General features: G+C 38.7%; 1 protein-coding gene across 1 annotated transcript in view; it reads left to right on the top strand.

The window, feature by feature from the left end:
* Positions 1-13,209: 13,209 nt before the first annotated feature.
* The window catches only part of LOC119794900 (radixin), a 75,125-nt gene continuing 62,567 nt past the window's right edge, over positions 13,210-25,767 (top strand). The window contains exon 1 of the mRNA XM_038302666.1: positions 13,210-13,435. The gene's annotated coding sequence lies outside the window, so the exon portion shown is untranslated. The remainder of the gene's footprint in view (positions 13,436-25,767) is intronic.

Raw genomic sequence — 25,767 nt, 5'->3', positions numbered from 1 at the left:
AAAGAACCAAACTTATATCTGCAACACAAAACCACAACCTAGGATTTGCTCAGAAACTATTCCATCTATTTTGAAAAAATGGTAAATGGTAAATGGCATGTACTTATATAGTGCCTTTATTCAAGTTAGGAGACTTGACCAAAGCGCTTTACACTACATTCATTCACCCATTCACACACACACTCACACACTGATGGTGGCAAGCTACATTGTAGCCACAGCTGCCCTGGGGCTCACTGACAGAAGCGAGGCTGCTGTACACTGGCGCCACCGGGCCCTCTGACCACCATCAGTAGACAATGCAGGTGAAGTGTCTTGCCCAAGGACACAACGACAATGAAAGTCGGAGTCGGGGCTTGAACCGTCAACCCTTCGATTACAGGGCAAACTCCTCCATCCAACGCCACTGTCGCCCCATTCAAAAAATAGATATGATAAAATTGCCAAATACATGGATTAGAGGATGTGCATTTCTGATGTCTAATCCAGTCATAGCTGAGAAAATAGAACCGGAAAGTCGCCTTAAAGGTACACTATGCAACCGGTGTTGATTTTCCAGCGAGACTCCCCCCAGAGGGCGAAAGTAAAAGTGCACTGTCGTAAATATGCACAGCTGTTCTCCTGGTTTCTCCGTCAAGCCAGGCGCGGTTGTTTTGAGCTTAGCAGACAGGCGAACGCAACGAATGACTAATGCTGCGTTCACACCGCAGCTGGCGCGACAGAAGCAGCGAGTTTACATGCAAAGTCAATGGTTGACGCGCGTCAAGGCGCAGCAAAAGGTCCCGCGGCGCGTTTTGAGCAGCAGGCCCAGCGCGTCTGAGCAGCTGAAGCAGGGAGAGAGACACAGCGCTGATGATCAGAGGCTATGATCTCTCCTCTTAAACAGTTTATTGACGCCTAAATTAACTTAAAATGCAGAAATCTGCCGACAGAATATGCAGTTTGGATTATTTAGATCAAAAACACCTACCAGCTGCCGCGGTGAACCGCGAGGACGTGACCTGGCCAGAGGCTGCTGATGAACAGAGATGACAAAAGTACTCACTTTCAGTACTTGAGTAAAAGTACAGATACTTTTACCAAAAATACTCTGGTAAAAGTGGAAGTACTGATTAAACTTCTTTACTCAAGTAAAAGTAACAAAGTACAGGCTTGTAAATTTACTTAAAGTATAAAAGTAAAAGTAGAAACCAATTTTTTCATGCCGTTGCCTACATTTTAAATGGATGTCTGCCAATAGGACTAGATCTCCGTTGTGTTCATTTTCAATCATCTCGTCGTCCATACTACTATGCTAACGCCACCGCCACCAAGCTGCAATGATTTGCCGCCAATGAATACCGCCGAATCTGTCGATTCACCTTGTAGTGGTGCGTCAAATGCAACGTAGATTCCCATCCAATTAGATTGAATTTGGTATTGATGAGGTGAAAAAAAATAACGGTAACTCCATTGAAATGATTCAAAACTAAAGTAACGAGACAATTTTTTAAAATGTAAGGAGTAGAAAGTACAGATATTTGTGTAAAAATGTAAGGAGTAGAAGTAAAAAGTCGCCATAAAAATAAGTAGTAAAGTAAAAATATTAGAAAAATCTACTTGAGTACAGCAACGAAGTATTTGTACTTCGTTACTTCCCATCTCTGCTGATGAAGGGGTTCCTTCTGTCGGCGCACCGCTGGTATGTGGGGGTCTGAGCGGCTCCTACAGAAAAAATATTGAAGGCAGGATAATAATCTGAATGAACTGACGGCACTGATTACGTTTTCAGGTGTATTTTCTCATTTAAACACATATTAAAACTACTTTATTCCAAATGATCACAGCAAATATAGCTGCAAGGCAGAGAAAGGATAGTGAAGCTCCGCCCAACGCGCGTCAGACACACTTTTGCACCGCACAGCCAGAGCAGCAAAGCTGCTTCAGCGCGTCAGAACTAACTGGTTCAAGCAGCAAAAATGAAGCAGCAGACACGATTTTGCTGCGTCCGATGTGAACGTAGCATAACTGCACAAAGATCGCCACTGTGCTAGCAACGAGCATGCTTTTAACTGGGGGGTGTAGCAGTTCTCGGCTGTAAAGCAAGACTGACTCTCACGAGACTTCTGAGCCTGTGGGTGCGGGTCGGTGCTCCTGCAATTGCAAGTGCGGTTTTTCCCCCCACAGACCACCAGGGCGGCCGAGAATACCTTTGTTCAACCTGAAATGACTCATTTAATCATCCAAAACGTTATGGAACACATTAATTAACTGAAAAATGTTGCATAGTGTGCCTTTAAGCAGCCGGAAAGTTCATTCAGAGATAAAAATAAATAAATAAATAAATCACTAGATGAGACAAAAAAATTTTTTGGTATTAATGATCTCTACATCAGTCCTGAAATCGAAGGTGTTGGTCAAACTAAAATGGAATACGTGTTTAAAATGTTGCTTTTGTGTTGTGAAAATTGGAATAATCCAGTTATTAAAGAATCAGACAAAAGTCAAACTAGAGTTTTGTTCAAAATTTTGACAAAAACAAGCACAAAATCAATTCAATTCAGTTTATTTATATAGCGCCAATTCACAACACAAGTCATCTTAAGGCACATTACAGCTAACCAGATCATACAGTCAAATTGATTCAAAATTTTCAATCTAAAAAAACCAGTCGATTGCATTGACTCAGTGACTCAAATACAATGCCTCATACTAAGCATGCTTGTAGCGACAGTGGAGAGGAAAAACTCGCTTTTAACAGGAAGAACCCTCCAGCAGAACCTGGCCTCTCCTAAATCCATCTGTAAAATGGCTATACTGTAATAATCAGTATTTGAAATGCATATTTTGCCATAAATTGTGACCATATGAAGCTATTCCAAACAGATATATCTTAGGATGATTATGTAGCTTTGTTGCACTACGGTCAGAGTCATAAACAAACTACAACACCCAAATAATTAAACTATGAGCCAATTAAACAACAAATAGAATGGATACATCCAATAATAACACAACAATAATATATGGACTGTCCTCACACACACAGACATGCATCCAATACCACTAACACGCACTTCTCTATAGCTATATCTAATCTGAAAATCTTTTATCTGCTCTTTTCTGTCATATATATATAACCCATATCCTAACTTTTATGTGTAATCTTTATATAGCTTCCATATTTATTTATTTTATAGCCTCTTACAATTAATCTCTGTGTATACATACCATTTATAGTCAATGCATACAGTTTCTCTACACATGTAAATAAATATTTGTATCCTGTGAAGCTATTCTAGATAGATGCAAACTACATTTTGTTGCTTTGTACTTGTGACAGTGTAATGACAATAAAGTTGAATTCTATTAACAGTAAGGGAACAAAATGTCTCTTCTGTGTGCAACCTTAGGATGAACATAAACAGTCTAAATATATTGCTGAAGATGCATGATAGTAATTGTGAGAGATACATTTCTGAAATCTTTAACGGTTTTCAGTTAACTAAATAAACATTACCTGTTAATATTTTTGTCTAGAGGTTTTTGCAGTGTTTTCTCCAGGTACTCCGGCTTCCTCCCACAGTCCAAAAACATGACTGTTAGGTTAATTGGCTTCTCTAAATTAAGATGTGAGTCTCTGTCTGCATGATTGTATGTCTTTGTGTGTCTCTGTGTTGCCCTGTGACAGACTAGCGATCTGTCCAGCCTGTACTCTTGCCAATGGACTGCTGTAGATAGCCCCACTGTGAGCGGAATAAGTGAGAGAAGATGGATGGGTTTTGCAGTTGGATTTCTAAGGTTAACATAGTACCATAAATGCGTTCCATGTAGTTTATTCATGTAAGCATTCCATAGCTTTACACCTAAGCTGATCTTTAAATGGGGATAAATGGATCAGACTTATTAGCAACCACACAAAACAAAGTATAGCAGACCATGACTTATAGAAAACAGATATAGCTTGAACTTTTTTTTCCCTTCCTTACTATCTGGAAAGGATCAAAGACAAGGTTTACTCTGTGGCGTTTTTATATCCCAAGTTTCCATTGAGATTAATAAACAGCTGTTATATGGTACTTGGCCAGAAGATGTCCGTGTTGCATAGTAGAAAACCTTTAATATTTTACAGCCTATTTTTCACCAAGAAAATATCAAATGACAGTTTAAATTGTTACAAATGTACTTTAGTTTTATTTTTATGCTAGTTTGTCACATCTACATATTGACATGTGCTAGAATTACTGTAATGTGTGTATTAGTGCAACATATGGGTGTGCTTTGGTGGTGCAGTGATTAGCCCCCATGTATGGAGGCCCTCGACTGGGCAACCGGGTTCGAATCTGGCCTTTGCTGCATGTCTCTCCCACTCTCTCATACCCCCTTTCCTGTCAACCTACTGTCCATACAAAAACGAGCCACTCGTGCTGTAAAAAAAAAAAAAAAAGTAAATTTATTTAAGAAGCTGAATGCATTACATGGAACATGTAATATAGATTATTTATGCTATTTCCAAGCTTGCACTTCTGTGGGTCTCAATTCTTTCCTGCCAATAGTTATTAAAACACATTAGTAAATGTGTTTTCCTGATATGCTAATACTGTGAGATAAGAATTTTGGGGGTTTCATGAGCTGTATGCCAAAAACATCCATATTAAGACAATAAAAGACCTGAAATATTTCAGTTAGTGTGCAATGAATTTAAATATATGAATGTTTCAGTTTTATCATTACATTGCGGAAAATAATGAACTTTATCACAATGTGCTAATATTTTGAGAAGGACCTGTACTTACAGGTTAATTATAATCAAATGAGCTTCATTAGAAAGTATATTCTTGTTCCTGAAATTGGCTGTATACTGGTTTAGGGGTTACATTTTTGAATGTATAGATGTTCTTAACTTGATTATCATTTTCCTTTTACTTTAATAACGTCAATAACTATCTGAGTGCTGTGCAGAGATTACTGTAATCCCATTTAATGTAATAGATTGCTTCCTAAAATGGCTGACAGAACACACACAAGAGAAAGCAAGAGGTTGTGGCATTGACAAGACGAAGACAAGAAAAGGAAACGTGTTGAAAGAATGTCTACAACATTAAGAGATATCAGGCAGGGAAGGTTCTGAGCACCTCCAGCTGCTGGATAACTGAGGGCCACATGTTCTGCCCAGTCTACTGACAGCTGCCATGCAATCACTTGTAATGGAGGATGGCTGCAAAGTTGTCCGCAGTTAGAAATACCATGTTTTATATGTGGTAACACTACAATAGAGTATACTACATTTATTTAACTGGGAGAGAACACCTAGGGAACTAATCAGGAACAAACAGGTAGTTAACCATTACTTACTGGGGAACACCTGGCCCTCATTATGGGACTGCTGCTTAGTTACCTGGTAGAAACAGAGCAACTAATCAGGAACTGATGTAGAGCTACCAAGGAATGAACCCTACACCTTTGAGGAAAACCAGTTTCCTGTCAATAACTTATTTCACTGGTTCTCATTTTTGTGAATCTGTTGATAAAAGACATGTTCAGTTGGTCATGCACTGCCCTCATCTTAACTATGTCTATAACTTACTGAATACCAAACTATTGCCAAGTTTATTTTATTGAATTAATGGAGTCAAGCATCATACCAATCACTATATGGCCATTAACTGATGATTTTGTGTACCTTTAATTAAAGTGAAAATAATAATTAGTTCCTAATAAGTTACTAGTTGTTTTCTTGGTAACTAATTAGTAGTCCCATGATAAGGCTAGGTGATTCCCTGTAAGTACTGGTTAAGTACCAATTAGTTCCTCATTAGTTTCCTAGGAATTCTCTAATATGCAACCAGAGATTTGTTTATGACCAATTTAATTAATGTTTTAAATATAACTGCAATCATGTTCTTTAAACAGTTCCTATATTTAGTCAGATTATAACAATCCATGTAAATGTATTTTACAAGCATTATTTAAAAAAGAACTTCATAAATAACAAATGGGTAAAACGCCAATAAGTAGACTGTATTTACTATTTTATTGACAAATTTATTGCAGTTGATATTTTTAGCTGTATAAGAGAAAGGGGAGCTGAATTAAACTTTCACAACAATAAACTAGTTTGTTGGCTGGTTCATCACATTAAATCTAAAAAATAATGTATTGTGGTTTGTTAATGTAAAAAGGGGCAGAAGTTCAATTATTTGAATCATTTGTTTTCTAACAACATGTTTATTTCCTTCAGTCTCAGTAATGACGGAGTTACAGATATTCAAATAGAACACACACAGATAATTCAGTCCTCCCATGATGCTCTAAGCTCTACCAACTGCTTTCAGTTTTGGTTTCTATTTGCATTGCAGGTGAAGTATCATACATTCCTTAGAACTGAGATAAAAAATAAAATCTCTAGAAACATTTTAGAGATCCCATATCGTCTGTGGGCTTTTGTTCTTTATCATGTGTTCAGGTTCAGGCAAGCTGCATGCTGGTGACTCACAGCCCAGAGATGATACATTCTCCTCCTCACAACCACATGGGTTCTGTTTAAAGCCTTTATTATGATGAGCTTCTGCAAACAATTCTACATGTAGATGACCTGTGCCGCCTTCTGAGTTGAGGAAAAAAAACATGAGAATTAAAATACGTTTGATCACTGTTATAATCTGTTTTTGAGCAAAATGTCACAGCAATAAAACTGCAGCAGAAAGAGTTGCCAGATACATTTTGGAAGGGCGCTATAATTAGAGAAGGAACCAAAAAAGTATCTAAATTGTTAAGTTTATATTATATGAGTTATCTTATTGACTTTTTTTCATAATTCTTTAACTTTAAATATCAACAGGAAGCTAGTTTTTAGCTTAGCTGCCGAACCCCATCTATTTTTTTTGATAACCTTTCAGTCTAATCTATGTTTGCAAATTAAATCATATATATATAGGGAGACGACAGTTGCAATGTGACATCTCTTGCATGTACCAACGCTCTTGGATCTCACTCACATTCTCCTGGACCTCTGGAGTACAGTCTGCAAAGCCCACTGAATCAAACCCTACAGGTCCATGCTGCCTCCCCTTCATCTCTCAAGTAAGCAAATCAATCAGTCATCAGTTCTCATTAACCAGCTCCGTCCTGATCAGTCAGTTTTCTCCCCTTAGAACAATCAGAAACTTCAACTGACTTCCTGCAGTTCTCTGCTTCAAGAATTGTTGTTGCTAGAACATTAAAAATTCACTGGTTCTCTGTGTGATTCTGCATGTGGTTAAAAAACTACAAACCAACATGGCAGAGTGTTGGCTTACTTCTTTCCATGTCACCTTGATTTTGGCTTCTAAACTTTTCTGTCATGGTGGATACAGTTGTGCTCTATAGGGGTTCTTCACTTTACTTTTGCAATGCAACATATACAGTATATACATATTATGCTATTAGAGAAATACCAAGGTCTCAGGAAAGAACTACAAAGAGACCAGAAGGCAACTGTAGTGCAACTGTAGTTCCCGTGGTTATGTAAGCCCTAGGGGCATTAATCCTCTTACTGGAGTAGCTCCAAAAGAAACATCAGACATTTCAGTCCAGAAATGCATAGTTTTAGGGAAGGCTATATTACTGTGAAGAACCCTTAACCACCTGGTAGAAAACCCAAGATTGAAATGAAGAAGCCACCTACCCCGCCCCAGAGTACAAGGGGTGGGTGAAAGGATTGGTTTTCGTATATTTTTCAATTTTTATTTATGTATTTTTATTTTTTCTGGCAGCAGGAATATAGAATCTGTCCAAAGTTGATTGGAGGATGATTCACTCTTGAAATGAGTTAGGACCATGAAGCAGTATGCTTCCTAGCGTCAATGCATTTAGCATACAGACGACCTGATGTCCTTAGCTGCCACCAGAACTATATGACTTCCCACAATCCTTTGCTCTACTAACAGAATAGACTCCTTACCTCACGGAGTTTATAAAAAGGACATAATTTTGTGAGATGTACTGTGTGTCGCACAGATGTAAACACCTTCACAGGTTTTAGTTTTTGTAAGAGAAAGCCTCTGCAATTCCCTACATTAATAACAATTTTTATTTTTATTTTCTCTAAGGCTGTAGTCAGTGGCGGCTGGTGAAAACTATTTTTGGTGGGGCTGATATAGCCTACAACTAGTCTCCAACTAATCCGGAATAAGAATTCAAATAAACAATTGGACAATACATACAATTTAACAGTAATGATTTAATTTACTATATAATAACAGTAACAGTAATGATTTAATTTACTATATAATAACAGTAACAGTGATGATTTGGGTCACTGTGACGGGGTTCTTTGGCCTCCAAGAATCCAGGCTCAGTCGGGTTACCGGTGTTGGTGATTTATTGTGCTCAAAAACTCAAAACAGGGTGCAAAAGGAACTAAACATATACAAGATACTCTGGGCCTCAGCCTCCCTCCAGTTACCAGCAATGTAACAAAGAAACAGAAAACAAAAATGGCCGCTCTTCTTCCCACAGCCCTCATTAAATAGTTTAAGCCCCTCACCTCAGGCGCTCTTATTTCTGATTTCTTCTCATAAATCTGTTTTGTCCATATATTACCTCCACAAACAATTGATATACAAAAACAAATAATTTTTACAGCTTAATTCTTTTACACAGATTCATTGACTTATTCAATTACACCAAACTGGGTTTGAACCCGGCAAAGACGCAGCCAGACTGAAGATGACAAGTCCCCGTAGCATAAACACGTACACACACACACACACACACACACACACACACACACACACACACACACACGGCTAACCCCACTGAAATATTACGTATGCACCCTCAATACGCCAGCAGGTAACCAGGAACAGCTTGTGTGTTTTAAGTTAATGGAGCTACTGGGCTCAGCGCGAGCGGATTGGTCCTCACAAGCATAGTATAACAGGAATGTGTGTGTGGCGCGCAGAGTTAGAGGATGTTTTAAGCGACGAGGTGGATTCGTCACAGTCACAATAACCATGACATGAAATTTTCATACCCTACAACAGGGATGTTCTTCTGGCAAACGGGTAGATAAATAAGGATCTCACCGAATTTGGTGGAAGCTGCATCTCGCTCGTTACGTTCGCCATCGTCCCTCTAATTGTCTGCACCTGCGCATTGGGTTCAGAAGCCTGTTAAAGCGCAGTATTTTCAGCGCCCCAAGACCATAAAGTTCTGAGACGCTGATTGGCCATTAAATTATTAAATTCACCTAGCAATAGTACATGATTGGCAGATTCTCTGCAAATGAGACGGTAGGAGTCTGTCTGTGGAAACCCACAAATGAATGACAGTAGATAGGGAAATGTAGTTTATATAATTAGTTTTGCTTATAGGTACACACTCTAGAGAGTAAAACGGAGATTTATGAGTTCATTTCTAAAAATATATTTTACGTTTCTCTCTTCTTATCAGGGAGGGCGGTGCCCCAGCGCCCCCTATGGGCCGGCCGCCACTGGCTGTAGTATTGATTTGACCATCATGCATGTACATGCCAACCTTTTATTAATGTCCATAAAACTGAAGGTTATCTGAATTTATCATAGCAGTTTTCCAACCTTGGATAGCGTGTTTACTGTTGATCCCACGAAAGGTGAAGGACAGGAGCTCAGAGCTTCAGTTAGAGATATTTCAATCAAGGCAGGTTTTTCTATCTTGCTAATGGTCTGATTATTTGACTCAGTTATGTTAAATCAGAGAATTACCTAAAAGGTGTAGAAAACGGGATCTCAAAGGCTGGAATACTTTCTCTAAATATAGAATCATCTTGGGAAAAAAGTTTCAGAAGACTTGAAATCCAGCCAGGCGCATTCACTCACTCATACACCTATATGAAGATTTTTTTAAGGCAACTTAGGGATAGAACTCTAAACACACAGTCAGATCTAAAGTATTATGGATTAAATGCAAACACAATTGGTTTCGACAAACATTCATGACTTAAATAAATGTGGAAATATATAATTTGGAATAAACAAATGTAAATTGTAAGAGGATGTTAGAGGAATAAAGAACAATAGTGCAATGTTTTGCAGAGGAAGAGAACCATGGCAGATAGTGGCGGGCGCTGCAGCTGGTATTTAGGCCTTCAGTATGCACCACTCTTCTTAACCCCTTGATGTCTGAATCTATATATAATGTATGAATATTTGTGTATATGTATATGGGTATATAATAATGTACACTTTGAGAGACAAGTTCTAAAAGAAACAATAACTTGACAAAGAGTTCTTTTCACTCAAAGTGCAATAACTGGCACTGAGGGAATGGACATGCTATTTTAGTAATACAAAGTGTTGCATATTTGCAAATTGCAACAATATGTGACACTTTTACATATTAATAAAAGAAACAAACAATATTATTTAAATATGAAATATAACAAGCGCAGGTATAACCAAGAGGAAAATTAGTGCGAGGGTAAATATTGAGGTCAATTAAGCGAGAAGCCCAGTTAAGACAACTGCAATTCTCTACTATATAACCACAGCTCCACCACAAATACAGGAGCAAGAGCTGTTCAGATTAAATAGGCATTGATTTACCAGATAGAATGGTGCATAAAGCATGGAAATACAATATATCACACTCACCAGAGTTGATAATTATTCATGAACAAGATCCATCCCTCTGTCTTTGTAGAAGTTCTTTAATGTACATGTTGACAACCCTGAAGACAAAGATGCAAAAGAGGACATATTTTGAACCTGGTCATTAATAAAGGTCTAAATATTTCTAATATTTCTGTAACTGATGTCGCCCTATCAGACCATTTTTTTCTGTTAACTTTTAAACCCTTTTCCAACTGCTTTAATTACCAAAAGAAATGTTATAAGAAGGTGTTTGTCATGGACAGTACAACAAAAACTTTACCCAGATTTACCCTTCCTCTTCCAGTCTACCCTGTAACTCAGTAGAAGAGCTGGTTGATCATTTTCTTTCTAAAGTTGCAGGCATCATTGATTCCATTACTCCAGTTAAAGTGAAAGTTGTCTCTGGGAAGATTAAACCTCTATGCGGAAATGCTCCAGCAGTGAGAAATTAAAAACCGAACAGATGTGAAGACAGAAAGGACTCAAAGTCCACAATGAAATCTATAAAGAGAAATCTTACACATTTAATTTACCACTAAAAGATGCAAGAGAATCTTTCTTCTCTGAGATTATCAACAAAAACATCAACAATGTCCATGCCTTATTTGCCAAAGTCGACAGGTTAACAAACCTTTCTATCACACAAGCTGATAAACTCATTAAAAAGAGCTGCAAAGACTTTGCAACTCTAAGTATGGTCCCTAGAAGCCAAGCTTTTTTAACTCTTATAAATGTACAATCTGCTGCCAGTTTTAGCTGAAAAAGGTCTGTATGTGTAATTAATGGATTTTTCGGTGGCATCTCTGATTTTTTTAACCAACCAGTCTCCTAACTTTTTTTTAAACATCGGAGTAGCTGCCAGTTAAAATTCACTGAGTGCTGCTGCGAATTTATGTTAAAAGGCTTGCCATAAAGGGTCAGATTAAATAGCCTGTATGTTAAACTGGCTTGCTATATCAGGTATCTCTTCTCATCCTTGTAGCTACTCTGTACGCAGTGAACGTCCCAAAGCGACAGATCTGATGATATTTCACCTAAAGGTGGGAATCGAGAGCAGCGGCAGAGCGAGGAGAAAACACGGACTGAAAACTCTCTGAACACAGACAGCTGCAATCAACCCTAGTTACTGCTGGCTGAAGCAAATCAGCGGAAAGGGGGAAAAAAGTGGAAATTATTGGTGGGGACTGTCCCCACCATGCCCAAAGTTGGTGGTCCACACCAGTCCTTCAGAAAGTTAGGCCAGTTCTCCGACTCTGGAAGATTCACAGCGCTGGTTTTATTGGACCTCAGTGCAGTGTTTGATACTGTTAATCGTTTGATTAACAGTATCAAACACTGGAAAACAGGCTGGAAAACAGGCTGATCTCAAACATCTAATAAACAAAAGTGTGATTGATTGATTGAAGAAAATATTCTTCAATATTGTTAAGGTAACATCAGCCAGGACTGCAAATTCTGAAGGCCCTGGGCAGATTTGATTGACATAGCAACACACTTATGCTGAAATCTGATTGGGCAAAAATATATATGAATGGAAGCAGTGCAGCCAAGAGAAAGTCTACAAATAAAGAGGACGGATTGTTTGGAACGGCTGCTCAGAGTCGCAAAAATCTAGTAGCTATATAAATATCTAAAAGATCATATAAAGCTATTATTTGGAATGAAAAAAAACATTTAGCACTGGGATCCTATCCCAAAACCACTGAAGCTATCACCTTATTGTTTTTAAATAATTAGTAAAACAGAAATTTTTAAAGAAAAAAAGTGGTATAGATCCAAAGGACCTATCAGTAACCATGTCGATTCGAGCGCATATTATCATAAGAATTTCTTTGAGTATAATGTCTTCAGAACAGGGGCCAGGACATGATCTACAGGGGCACTGGCCCCCGTTGGCTCCTGTCTAGAACCGCCCATGTTTATACCACCCTGGATATGATCACTGATATTAGGGGATTATGCCTAATTCTAGAGTGCTATTAACTACACCTCCTCCACCTCATCTGAAACAAAAAAGCTGCACACTTCTGAATGATTACCAAATAGGACAATTATTAAAGTTTATATAGTGATTCACTCAAAACTTAAGTAAAGAGTTACAAATTTCATAAAATAAAAGGGTTATTTTCTTCAAAATAAATGTAGCCAGGGGCGCCGTATTAGGGGGACAAGCTAGGAAGATTCTAAAGACCCTTGATTGAGGGAAAGGGAAACAAAGCATGAATAAATTCACCATTCAAGTTTTTTTTAAAGGTTTTATTTAACATATATCTAACGGTTTCTTGTTCTGATAATTTTCGTTTGTAGAAATTAAAAATTACATTGAACATGTAAATGATACTCTACAGTGCATCTTTACAGCAGTTTTAAAGCCTGCATACATTTTTTTTTGGGGGGGGGGGTATTAATGTGTTTCATGGGGCCACAAATTCCTGGCAGCGCCCCTGCATTTAGCAGAGGGGCCAGTTAGGTGTAAGTCTGTCCTTATTGGGTATGAGAAAGTTTGCAGCCCCTAGTTTACAGCCAGCAGACCTGCAGTTTGAGCCACCGGGTAGAGGGAGGGAGGGTGAATCTGCAAGACTGAGCTCACCACGCCTCAGCGGTGAGTTTGTCAGCCATATTGCCTGCCTCCTCTGCTGTCTTGGGAAACGGGTAGAGGAATTAGAGCGGCCGTGCTGTCACTGAGCTCTCGTCAGCGCTCCTCATCCAGTAAACAGCGCGGGGGGGCGGGGGGTTCTAACGGGAAAGCGAAGGCTCTATTTTTACCCGCCGAGGAAAGAATAAAGCAGCAGGAGGGGGTGACAGCGCCTTCCATCCTCCGCGGAGCCGGTTGGCGTGTAGAGGTGAGTTTGATCTGCTTACCGCCGCTGATATGAGCGGGGATTCAATGTTTGTTCTTTGAGGTTTTTACAAGTTGTTTGGCAGAATGTAACCGCTGCCTGTTTTAGTGGCGGCGGGTTTGGATGTGGGTTTTTTTTCCCGCCTCGGTGTCTGACCGGCTTTCTAACGGGGGGAGCGCAGCTTTAATCCCAGGTGGTGTCGCTTGTCTCTCAGGTGTCAGCAGACGTTATGCAACAGAGTAGCCTCGGTAATAGGATGCTGGAGGCTCCGCTCCTAATCACTAAACTCTGCTTCATTACAACACCGGTTCCTCTGGCTTTTATTATCTCTATAAACTTCTTTGGGCGTTTTTTTTTTGTTTTTTTTTTAATTATAGAAACTTTCTGTATTTGGTGTCATTGCGTTGTTTGAGTAGTTCAGAGAAGAATTCATGTTTTAGGCGTTTTTTGCAACTTTTGGAGAGAGGGGGAGTTACGCCCCCCGCCAATTGCGCAATTTAGATTCCGCTTCTTTTGAACTGTTTCCCCCTTTTATTATTTAAAGCCGAATATTCCATTTATGGGAAGTTTTAAATCGTGAGATTAAGGGGAGCTTACATAATTTTTTTTATTAAGCCTTTATTTTTATTTTTTTTACTGTCAGTCATGGAAACCCTATCCAGGCACTCGTTAGGATTTTGGACGTAAACCTCGGTCCTGAATACGGTTCCAGCAGCGCTGCTACACCTGAAAATCTCTCCGCCGCCGGCGCGAGATAAATAAGCAGCCGCTGATTGGCTGCATTCAGGGAGATGAGGCCATTTATTGGTTCGTTTCTCTGTAGGTGAAGTTTTTCCTCCTGCTGCCCCTGCTGGCAGTGGCGGTCCTAGACCAAATGTATGAGGGGGCCAGGACGGGGCCGGTGTTGTATTTTTTTATGGGGCGCAGAAAAGCATGAAATAATAGAGAAAACAGGGCAAGGGATTCTAATATATTAAGAGGGCTGCATTGAAGTAAAACAAAACATTTACATTCAATTAGGTTCAATTAAAATGATATGTCTTCCAACTGAAAATATTTATATTTGGCTTGAAAATGTTCATTTGGAGTATCGTTAAAATCAAAATCCAGTTGCTACATAAATATCTAAAAGATCAAATAAAGCTATTATTTGGAACGTTGGGTCAATATACATTCAGAACTTATACATTTTTCATATTTCTAACTTAATTTAAGCAAAAAATATAGTTTTTTTTTTATAAAATCAGAATGAGAACTAAAAAAAAGGATAAATTAGTCTGTAAAAGTTAGACTATTTGTTTTGAAAAAAAATTTAGCTAATGAAAACTGGGATCCTATCTCTTTTCATGGGGGCACAGAAAAGCATGAAATAATAGAAAACAGGGCAAGGGGTGAAATATATTAAGAGAGCTGCCTGAAGTGACATTTCTATTCAATTAGGTTTAATCACAATTCTGTTCTTATCAGGTCAATATGCATTCAGAATTTAGGAATTTTACATATTTTTGACTTAATTTAAGTTAAAAATGACAGTGTTTCTATAAAATTCTGAATTAGAACGGGAGAAAACTGATCAATTCAGCTGTAAAAATTATTTTTCATTTGTTTAAAAAAAAAATTAGCAGATGAAAACTTAATTTAAGTTAAAGTTAAAGAACTAAAAAAAACAGATAATTTCAGCTGTAAAAAGGAAAGTATTTGTTTTTGTTTTGAAAAAAACATTTAGGAGATGAAAATGTTATACATAGATGATCCTATCGCAATACCATTGAAGCTGTCGTCTTATTGTTTTAAATAATTAGTAAAACAGATTTTTTTTAAAGATAAGATGTCTGTTCCAGCGCATACCATCATAAGAATTTCTTTTAGTATTATGTCTTTAGAACAGGGGCCAAGACAGGATCTAAAGGGATACCAGCCCCTGTTGGCCCCTGTCTAGAACCGCCCATGCCTACTGGGACCGAATTACAGCCAATTCGATAAAGAGGCTCTGTGGGTGATGATTTGAGTTAGGCTACCTTTGATGGCTGGTTTTGGACCTCTAAAAGCTGCGCTATTTTTTTTATTTATTTTTTTTTCATTCCAAAAAAGAAAAAAAAAAACAATCCACTAGACTTTGTATTTTTTTCCCATTTTGGTTGATTTTTTGAATAACCCTGATGAAGAAAAGAAAAACCAGTTCTCCTTGGTCTGCTATTAAATTTCTTAATCCAAAAATAGTCCGTGATCCCTCATCCATACATCTCCACATTTAGATGCAGTGGCTTCTCTGGATTTTGTTTTGTCAGGGGGCAGAGAGGGGCACCGTCTTTGACTAAACGGCTTAAGACCTCCCTCAGCACATTATTTTTTGTTATACTGTACTGACAACCATAGGAGAAAAAGGATTAGATTATTTTCTTTTATTTGATTTGATCTAAAACCATGGCAATATTTTACGATTCAAGGATAACTCTTTTTCCATATTTAAAGGTCTGTAGAGTATCAACTTTGCTGCCTTGTGTTTTCCATGCTCATTCTTACATGCCTTGATTTGCAGAACCCACTGTGGCCCTGGCAACTGCTGCTCAGTCCCTCCCTGATTCTTTCCTTATGCTTACTGGCTGCATACAACACATTTTCTGTCACAAACAACTAATTAGATATAGAACTAGTGCTGCAACTAATGATTATTTTGCAAATCGATTAAACTGTTGATTAATTTTTTGAGTAATCGATTAATAATCAGATAGCCAAAGGTCCCTAATGAAATTATGAAATTAAATAAGGTGAAACTAAAACGTTTTCATTTAAGGAGTTCTCAATAGAGCACACTGACAGATGCAAAATTTTTTATTTTTATTTTTTTCTTAAATGCAAAATGCTTAATTTTTTTTTTTTAGCAATTTTGGTATAATTGCCATTCAAGATGCATTGCTCAACTAAAGCTACAAATTAGACTCTCTATTCTCCAGTTAACGATTAATCGGTTACTAAATGACTTGACGATTATTTCAATAATTGATTAATCATGATTCATCCGATTAATAGTTTCAGCCCTATATAAAACCTTTACTATTCTTTGGTAATTCGCAAGTCTGGTTTAAATGTCCCTAATTCAACACACCCGATTCAAATAAAAATGATCCCCTAACATTTGGGACAACAAGGAAATGTCTAAAACAAGGATCACCAGAGATGAACGTCCCTGTGATGCCTCTAAACATATCACACTCATGTACTAATGATACCTTAATACCTTCTGTGATACTTCTGATATTTTTTTGAAAACTCTGCTTTTCTTGTAAATCAAGTGTGCATGAAGTAAATAAAATGTATTTCCCTTTGGTCACTTTCCAAAAATATAAGAAAAAGTCAGGAAGACAGACAAAACGACATGCTATACATCTAGGGGAACACTAAATCCACATGGACCAAATATTTTGAAGTTCCATACAGCAGCTTATAACATGGATGTTATTTTCCTTTTCAAGCATATCATGGTAAACATTATTTTAGGTCACTTAAGGTTGGGTTGTGCTTGAGGCACGTGTAATCCAGTTGGAAAATCTTATGCTCATCTCAATGTCTGCAGCTTTTATTCTCTGTGCAGCTTTTCCACCATTCTGGCCGTGTCAGAACAGCATACACTGTCAGATCAGCATACGCTTAGTTTTTTTAAATCTAACTATCTGAATTAATCCAGAATCACAATATAAACCACAGCCAATGTTTTCTACGATTTTAAAATTAAAAACAACATGTAACGAAATTTAAAATCCTGCATTTATTTTACTACTAAAGTAACTTATTTTAAATTTACTGATATGATTTTATCTATAGAGGCTTCTTCTCTCAACATCCCCGAAACCTCAAATTATGTCTGGCCATTTCAACATCCTAGAAATAACAGTATAATTAAAGCTGATTTTCCCTTTTAAAAGTTAAAATAAGACATGTTTGCTGGTCGGTACACTGCTGCTAAAATTCAGTGTGGCAACAATTCTCTGTTGCGCATGTGTGTTAGAACAATATATGCTGATCTGACATCGTATGCTGTTCTGACACAATAACAAGCTGACAACACTAAACTACACAAGGTCGTAGAAAACACAGCTGATTACAACTTTTTCAAAGGTGGGTCTAGGTGGAGTAGTATTTTTATAAATAAAATCCAAAGTTTTGTAAGCCAAACATTTCCTAGACTGTGTTATTGGCTTGACTTGTTCCCATTATGTATTCTATTGCAAAGTTTTCCTCCAGGTAAGGCGTGCCCATTAGGGGTGGGTATTGCCAAAGGAGTCACGATTCGATTCGAATCACGATTCACAGGCCACGATGCGATTCTATCACGATGCATCACGATACTTGAATTATTGCGATGCATTGCAATATTTTCTCCTCCATGTTTTGTTTTTGAATGACACAACGCAGTAGAAATGCTTGTGACACAAGGCAGTGTGCATCAACACATCAGCAGTGACATCTACTGGACTGGAAGTTGTATTACACTTGTTTTTGGCTGATGTTCACCAACCATTCATGCAATTTTATTTACTCATTTTTTAAAATTAATAATCGATACTTGGCGTCAAGAATCGATGCAGTAGATCATGAAAATTAGAATCACGATGCATCATCATGACGATTATTTTGCACACCCCTAGTGCCCATGCACCTGACTCTGCTGTCATAATAAACATGATTGCTCAGACTAGGTCCAAATCTAACTACAATCCACAGTGGATTCTAAAGGCTGGTTTATACTCAGAAAACAAGTCGTCTGCGCGTGTCTCAGTGAACGCAGATACGCCCCCGCCCATTCCTCAGACACTCTGCTGCACCTCTCCAAAACTGTAGGTGACCTCGGACAGGAGGGCTCTGATTGGTCAAATCTACATAGGCTCTACACTATGCATATTTCCTGTTTGGTACCATACCGGCGAGATGCGCGAGAACACTGGGACCCTTTTTCCACCTGGATCCCCACTCTTTGTCGCCCTCATGTCCCTCCGTTGTCGCACAAACTTGCCCCCACTTCCTAACCGCCTAGGCCGTATCTAGACCCACAGCTAGTTGGTGATTGTCCCTCTTTCGTTGTGGCGTTGAATAACATAGTACAGACCACGCTTCAATATTGAGCATAAATCAAAAATGTCTGCATCATACCTGCGACACACTCCTGCGGGGAGTATAACCAGCCCTTAAAACCTTCTGATCAGAACCTTCATTATATCTTCAGTACCCTGAGCTACACTAGCCCATCTACTGACGGACGCATGCATCATAGAATCTGCTGTTTATTGTCTTATGCTTATGATATTATGCCTGATTGGTAACTGTTGTATATCCTCCCTGACATAATCCATGCAGAGTGGGAAGGAAAGGATATCATTTGTCTGCAGACTTCTTCTGTGAAGCTGACTGATTTTAGTCCTCACACACCAGCTGCCACTTTCTGAAGCTTCTCTTAGTGTTGGTTTTATTCTCAAAGTGGGTGAACGTTTGTCTTTGATCCTACTATTGTAAATTAGTGACTTCAGCTTTTGTTTTTTCATCATAAGATCTAGTCTTTCACAGGTTTGTGCCTTATGGTTCTGAATATACACAGAAACTTGTATTTTGTTTACACGCCATCCATGCTGATGAGCCATAAACTGGGGAAATGTTGGGCACAAAAGGAATTTATGCATCACTCAAAACCTTTTACCAGATTGCAAAAGGGAACCCATGCATAAGTAATAACACGAGGTCTAAGCTAAACCTGGATGTTGCTCTGCTCTACGGTCATTAGATAACTGAATAAAGTGTAAACCCTGGAGGCCTGTACCAGGTGGAACGAGGTTCATCTTTCAAAGTACAAAACATGCCACATTTAATGATTCATATTTCAGTTCTGAATGTGCTTATACCTTTATTTCTCAGATAATTTTAATTACCCTGTTGTTTAAGTTTAGACACTTTCAGATCACACCCTATTTGGGCCATTTGTGCTGCCGTACAAACACTCCATTCTTACTGTCAGGAATCAGTGGCGTTTTAGTGGTGCAGCTAAAGCTGCCAGGCATAACGTAGTAAAGCATCCTGCTGGATGAACAGCTGTTAGATGTCGACTGTCACAGATTTGTAAGAATAAGTATGATTTGAAAAGTCTTGAATTTTATTGTCTAATGTATTAAAGAGACATTATGTACATTTTTGCTGAAAGAAATCTTTTTATTTGACCTTTCACAACTAAAACATTGTTTGATAAGCAGACTGACACCTCAGTAGTTCAACGCTGATGTATCTGTAACCTCTTAGCCCATTTTCCTTCATTTACTGTGGAAGTAGGGCTGGGCGATATGACCTCAAATCAATATCACGATAAATTGGGCAGTTTTACCTCGATAACGATAAATGCACAGTATGCTCCTGCTCCTCTGTCAGAAATAATGGCATGTGCAGGAAATGCAACTGAGGTATCTATAATTCATTTATTGAAGAAATCACATCACACAGTACACATTACTTTCAATTGTTCGATGTCTCATCGAATAGGAGAATAATGTCTCTCTTGCAAACATTTTTGCACAAAGATAATGGAGCCTTTTGCACATCTTTGAACTCAACAGTGTGGTTGTGCTGTAGGTGGTGGAGGTTGGATGTGTTACTTTGGATAATACCCACAGTTTCTGTTCGCTCAGCTTAATCTCTGCTGTCTCTCAGCTTCACAGGGTTAACTGATGTGATTTCGGTTACAGGTGTGTTAAACGCTTCTTCACTGACCTCATCCGCCATTTTCTTTGTTTACCCCTCTGATTGGATCTGTGGATTCATGCTATTAGACACAATGCTGCAGTGTCTTAAAGAGAAAGAAAATACAAGCCACCCTCACACAGGCAAAACAGCAGAATTAAGTTAATTTATTTTAGCAACATGCGAAAATTGTTGCCGGTAATTGTAGTGAATGATGGTATGGGTAGAAATCTGGTTTATCGCAGAGGAAGTTCCTGCGCTGTTTGGCGCAGGAAGCATTTCTGTGTTAAATGGGTCAGATCTAGCAAACAATCTATATGTTTGGCTATTTGAATCCTGATGCATGTGCTTGTGTAATTTCTCTAAAATTGTGTTTCAAAGAGAACAGATTGCTTGAAAGAGGGATGAAGGAAGCCATCTTTTTTAAAAGGGAAAAGCCATTGCTTCCAAGCATCTACCATTCGGTCCTGAAACTCGTTTCAAAGAAATTACACAAGCACACTCATCATGATTCAAATGGCCAAGTATATAACCCATACACAACAAGAGACTTCAACAAGCCAGAGGAATAGTGCGTGGGTCTTTGCATCTCATTTGGGTTCAGGACATTTTAAAGATCAGGGCTAAAGTTCTCTTTTGAGATCAACCTATAAGACTGAAATGTCTTGTTCTAGTCTAGTCAAAAGTTTACAGTGAAATAAATAGTTGTTCTGTGTTTTAAGCTTAAACTTCTGTTTACATTAACTAGTCTCTAAGTGAACTGGCTCAAGTTAAATTCAAGTCTGGTCATTGGAAGAAAAGTCCAAAATGGAGCGGACAAATGGGTCCACCCCTTTGGAACAGGGGTTGTTTGGCTTCTTTTGTTTGCCTGCAATGCCCCATAGCCGTCTATGTATCTGAAAGGTCGGTCGTTAAAATTTGGCCTGGCTGAGGCTGGGGCTGCGATGATGTGGAAAGAGATTAACTCAATTGCTGCATTGTAGGTTCTCAAATGCTGAAATCTGTATTTGGTACTGGTCCCTAAGGTCTCTGAATATGGTGTGTATCATTGGTTGGACTGAAAATGGCATATTTGCTGTTCTATGAGCCCTAATGCAAGCCTGGTTATAAGCCTCAGAATGAAACGACAGGTTTGCTTCCTTTTATGGTATGCTCATGAATATTTAGATGTACTGTGCGCTGATTGGTTGGTTTACAATGAGCGAAGCTGCCGAGCAAAGACGCATCATAGCAGCAAGCACTCACTCACTGAAACATGAAATTGTTGATATGGTGGGGTGACCAGACGTTCTCTTTTTGCCGGACATGTCCTACTTTTCAACCCTAAAAAAATGTCCGGGGGGAATTTCTAAATCGTCGGGGTTTTGGTCGACTACAGTGCAGCACGTAGTCGAAACACACCAGGCATTGAACCAAGCCTTCAGCTCCGCGGCTTGTCGCTCCGGGACAAAGCGACAGAACCCGACCCTACACCAGTGACCCCATGCTACCTCCCGCATGCCTTACTGGGCAGGTGCGGTGAAGCATGCGCTGGGTAACATACCGTCCCCGGGTCGGGTTTGGTTGCTCCGTCCCAGCCTGGCTCCTTGCCCCCGTCCACCGGGGTTCCCGGACCAGCCCCGGAGCTGATGGCTTGGTCGAATGCCCGGTCCGGTCCAGTCAGCGGCCCAGCAACTCATTTTCAATAGAGAAACTGCCTGCTTTGTAATTCTTGTAGAAGTAAACTTAACTGTAGGCCAAACGGCTAAACTGGTGTCTTACATCTACCTCTATTCATGTTCTTGGGCCGTGAACCAGTGGGCTGGTCTGTATGCCAATTTCGGGGCTTGACAAAAGTACAGGCCAGAACCAAATAAGGCAACATACCCAACTTGATGTCAACTCGGTGCTTTGTTTGGATTCGCCCGTTTTATGGTGGAAGTTTAGAATTGTGAGATTTGCAGAGAAAGGAGGTGTTGATGGGGTTTGAACTTCTCTGTATGTCCATTTCACCCACTGAACTATTATTATTCATTTATGACAATGTAAACTCTGCTTTGCACTCCAAGACCCCTTTGAAGGTTGGTTTTTCTTCCTTAACATAGATGGCTTCCTTTATGTGCCTCTCAAACCACCGATTTTCTTTGTCCAAAATGTGCTGCAGAGCACTTGGAATAAGACAATGCAATTGTGTTTTCTTATTTTAAATGTAAATTTGAAAAATGTCTCTTTTACCTTCTCAATTCAAGAACAATGCACTTATTTTAAGAAAAAATTACTTATCTAGAATTGGATTTTTTCCAGTATAATACTCGCTCACCTGAAGTGACAGTTCTGGGTGGTTGTTTAGATTCAAGTGAAGTTTGTTTTTTGTCTGGTTATGCTCACTGTTAACAGAACCCCTCAATTGATAACTGAGCTCTTTAAAGCGTTGGAAAACTGTACAGCAAACTAGAGACGTCTGCCACATCATCAGAAATATGAACTCTCCACCCCGCTGACTGAAAACCCAGCAGGAGGGTTTTGAACTTCAACATTCTGTCTTATAACCCAGTATTCACTCATTAGTTCGGTCTGGCCTGCTTTAGAGAGTCGTTCCTTCTACTTGTTTTCTTTTGGGGATGCCTAATGAGTAATAAAAACCCATGCATCAATCTTTTCCTTGCAGTGTATACCTGCAGGTGACCTCTGTAACAAGACATCTCTGCAAGAACAGAACTTTTATTTAAATACTGAGATCACTTGATGCCATTGATCAATATGTCTATTTATTATTTGAGAACATTCACAATTCAACATTTCCTAAAAACTGAAGCAAACAATGTAAATGGGAAGAGGAAAGGGTGTAGATGGGACTGAGTAGACTGTAAATCAGAGAGGAACCAGAGTAAACCTGTGGGTGAAATGTTACAGTGATACCTTTGAGAAAACAGGATGAAAGAGCGCTGTGTGCTTAGAGTGCAGAGTTTCTTTCTACATGAATGGTAACCTGGAAGCTCGATCCACTGGGAGTGACCTCCTGGCCTCCCTCGCTGAACGAATAAACACACCCTGAAGGCTTGTGTGTCCAGGTTTATGGGATGGTTCATGAAATACAAGGAGCAAGCCTGTGCTCTTTTGAAACCTTTATGCTTTACAGAAATCATCTACCAGGCATAGCCAGGATGTCGCAATGTTTTTGCAAAAATACTTCACATTTTTTCAGATTTAGATTTGACTGATTTTGTCAAAATAAAATACAACTTTTACTAATTTTAATCATTGTGTGGAAGATGCATATAACCTAATTAGGAGATCTATTTATCTAATCTTTTATTAAATGAAGCCATTTTCCTCTTTGGACTCACTAAATTTCTTAGTATTAGTGCCTTAGTAAAGGAAAGCAATAGAATAAGTTTGAGTCATTTTACCTTTCAGGCCCTCTTCATATCTCCTGGCTGCAGGTATTTGGGTCAAGTCAAACTTTGAACACTTATATTATCCCTTCACTTAATTAGTGACAGACATTTTTCCATCTCTGCTCTTCCTGCTGTCTGTGATAATGAGAAAGGTGAATTAGGTAGAAGGACATTTTTGCCGACACTTTCGTGGCTGCGTGTATTTTAAAGTTTGGTGTGTGAGAGCAGCTGGTCCATCATCAGATTGGATCCTATAGTTTAAGATAGGGTTGTCACTAGGGCTGCAACTAACGATTATTTTGAAAATCGATGAATCGGCCGATTATTTTTTCGATTAATCGATGAATCGGACACAAAATATTTTTTTTATATTAACCTCTTTATTCCAAAATAAAAATTTTAGACAGAACAAACAAGCACACAAGTACAGGTTTCTCATTAACTGTACTGGTGCAATATGAAAAATAAATGTTTGTTTTAAAACTACGCAAACTTACATGAGAAATGTAGCTGTACATCCACAAAATATAGGGTACTTTGTTTCATAAAGCGCAAAAAGAGACAGGCATTTTTGTTTTTAAAAGCCCCTAAGGGGTTCAAACAATAGGTCCCCCCATTTCAACAAATTAGTTTTTTTTAGACTAGAAGAGTTCTGCCTTTTAAGACAGGAAAGTATAGCAGTTAAAGTTGCTACTTGAGAAAATACTGAACCATAGAGATAAAAATAGCCCTGTGATTCAAATTATAAATTGTATTTGGAATAAAAATGAGAGAACTAGGGGTGCTAAAAAACACATCCTCCAAAGACAGATATTTACATGGGAATGTGGCATATAATTAATTGACATATTACTGATCTTGCTGGATTTTATTCTGCTTTACTTCCATAAATTGCAGGATCTTCTTTACTTTATCTTTGCCAGAAGATTTAAACTTTAAAAGCATTGCCCTCATAATTTGCAAATTAATTTATTTATAAAGAAAATATAAACGCTGCTTAAGCTAATTCAAATGAAATTAAAAGTAAAATAAGAAGCCAACCTTATCACTGTCTGTAACCTACTAACAAGGTAAGGAAAGCATCAGATGAGCTACCTGAGAAACTAACGTTACGTTTCCCCACTTTAAAATGAAACAAACATGGTTACTCATCCTGCTGATCAGCTCTCTTCACTGCCATTGAAGGCTCCAACGTGTTTTCTTTTCAGGTGCTGCGTCATAACAGTGGTGCTTCCGTGCCATGTTCATTTGTTTTTTACAAAAGTTGCATGTTACGACTTTTTTCGCTTTACAAAGGGCAGGTTATTTTAATTATTGTGATCAATTTGCGCCGTCAATCCCGGGGCATGCGCGCTTCATTTGCAGTCTGGACGCTGAGGGTAAACTCCTCACTAAAATCCTGCGGCTCGGACTGCAGCGCTGGGAGGGATTCCTGAGGGAGAGGGAGAAAGGCGTTGGGATGGGGAGGCGCCCCACGGCAGGCAAATGCCGTTGGAGGACAAGAGTAGGAACGATACATGCTTTCACGTAAGAGTCTCCAAAAGCCGCCAGTGACACCGTAAAAAGTCGCCAGATTTGTCGCTAGTCGCTTTTTAAAAAAATAGTCGCTGGAGGGGTCTGAAAAGTCGCTGAGTTGGCAACACTGCAACTGCAGCGCTGACTCGCTCCGCCATATTTTTTTTTCTTCCCCGGGATGACGGCGGCGGCGGATGACGCATTAATCGCGCGACACAACTAATCGATGATTAAATTCGTTGCCAACGCTTTTAAAAGTCGATTTTTATCGATTTTATCGATTCGTTGTTGCAGCCCTAGTTGTCACGGTACTAAACTTTTCAACTCGATACCGATACTAAGGAAAATATTCGATACTCGATACCATTTTCGATACCACAAGGATAAAAACAAAGACTCCAAAATTCTACAGAAATATTTTCATTCATAAATAAAGTACAATAAATAAGTACAATAAAGGTTGTATGCTGTGCACAATATTAAGCAAGCTTGATGAAAAAACTTACAAAATTAAAATTAAGTGTTCCTTCCTCGGTTATGCTTTGCACACATAGCAATGACACTAGCCAAACCAGTTAAGAAACAAAAATAATTCTCAGCAGCTGCACCTCTTACAAAAAAAAAGTGTGAAACTGAAAAGTGCACAGAATTATTCAATCACACAGTGTTCAGAAAGTGCATTTTCCACTATTCTGCACTTTAGATGAATGACTGTTTAGGTGCCAC

This window comes from Cyprinodon tularosa, unplaced genomic scaffold, assembly GCF_016077235.1.
Source record: "Cyprinodon tularosa strain WSP-4 unplaced genomic scaffold, ASM1607723v1 ctg497, whole genome shotgun sequence".
NCBI classification, from domain to species: domain Eukaryota; kingdom Metazoa; phylum Chordata; class Actinopteri; order Cyprinodontiformes; family Cyprinodontidae; genus Cyprinodon; species Cyprinodon tularosa.
The sequence above is the reverse complement of the archived record's forward strand: the minus strand, read 5'-3'. Positions and strand labels throughout refer to the sequence as shown.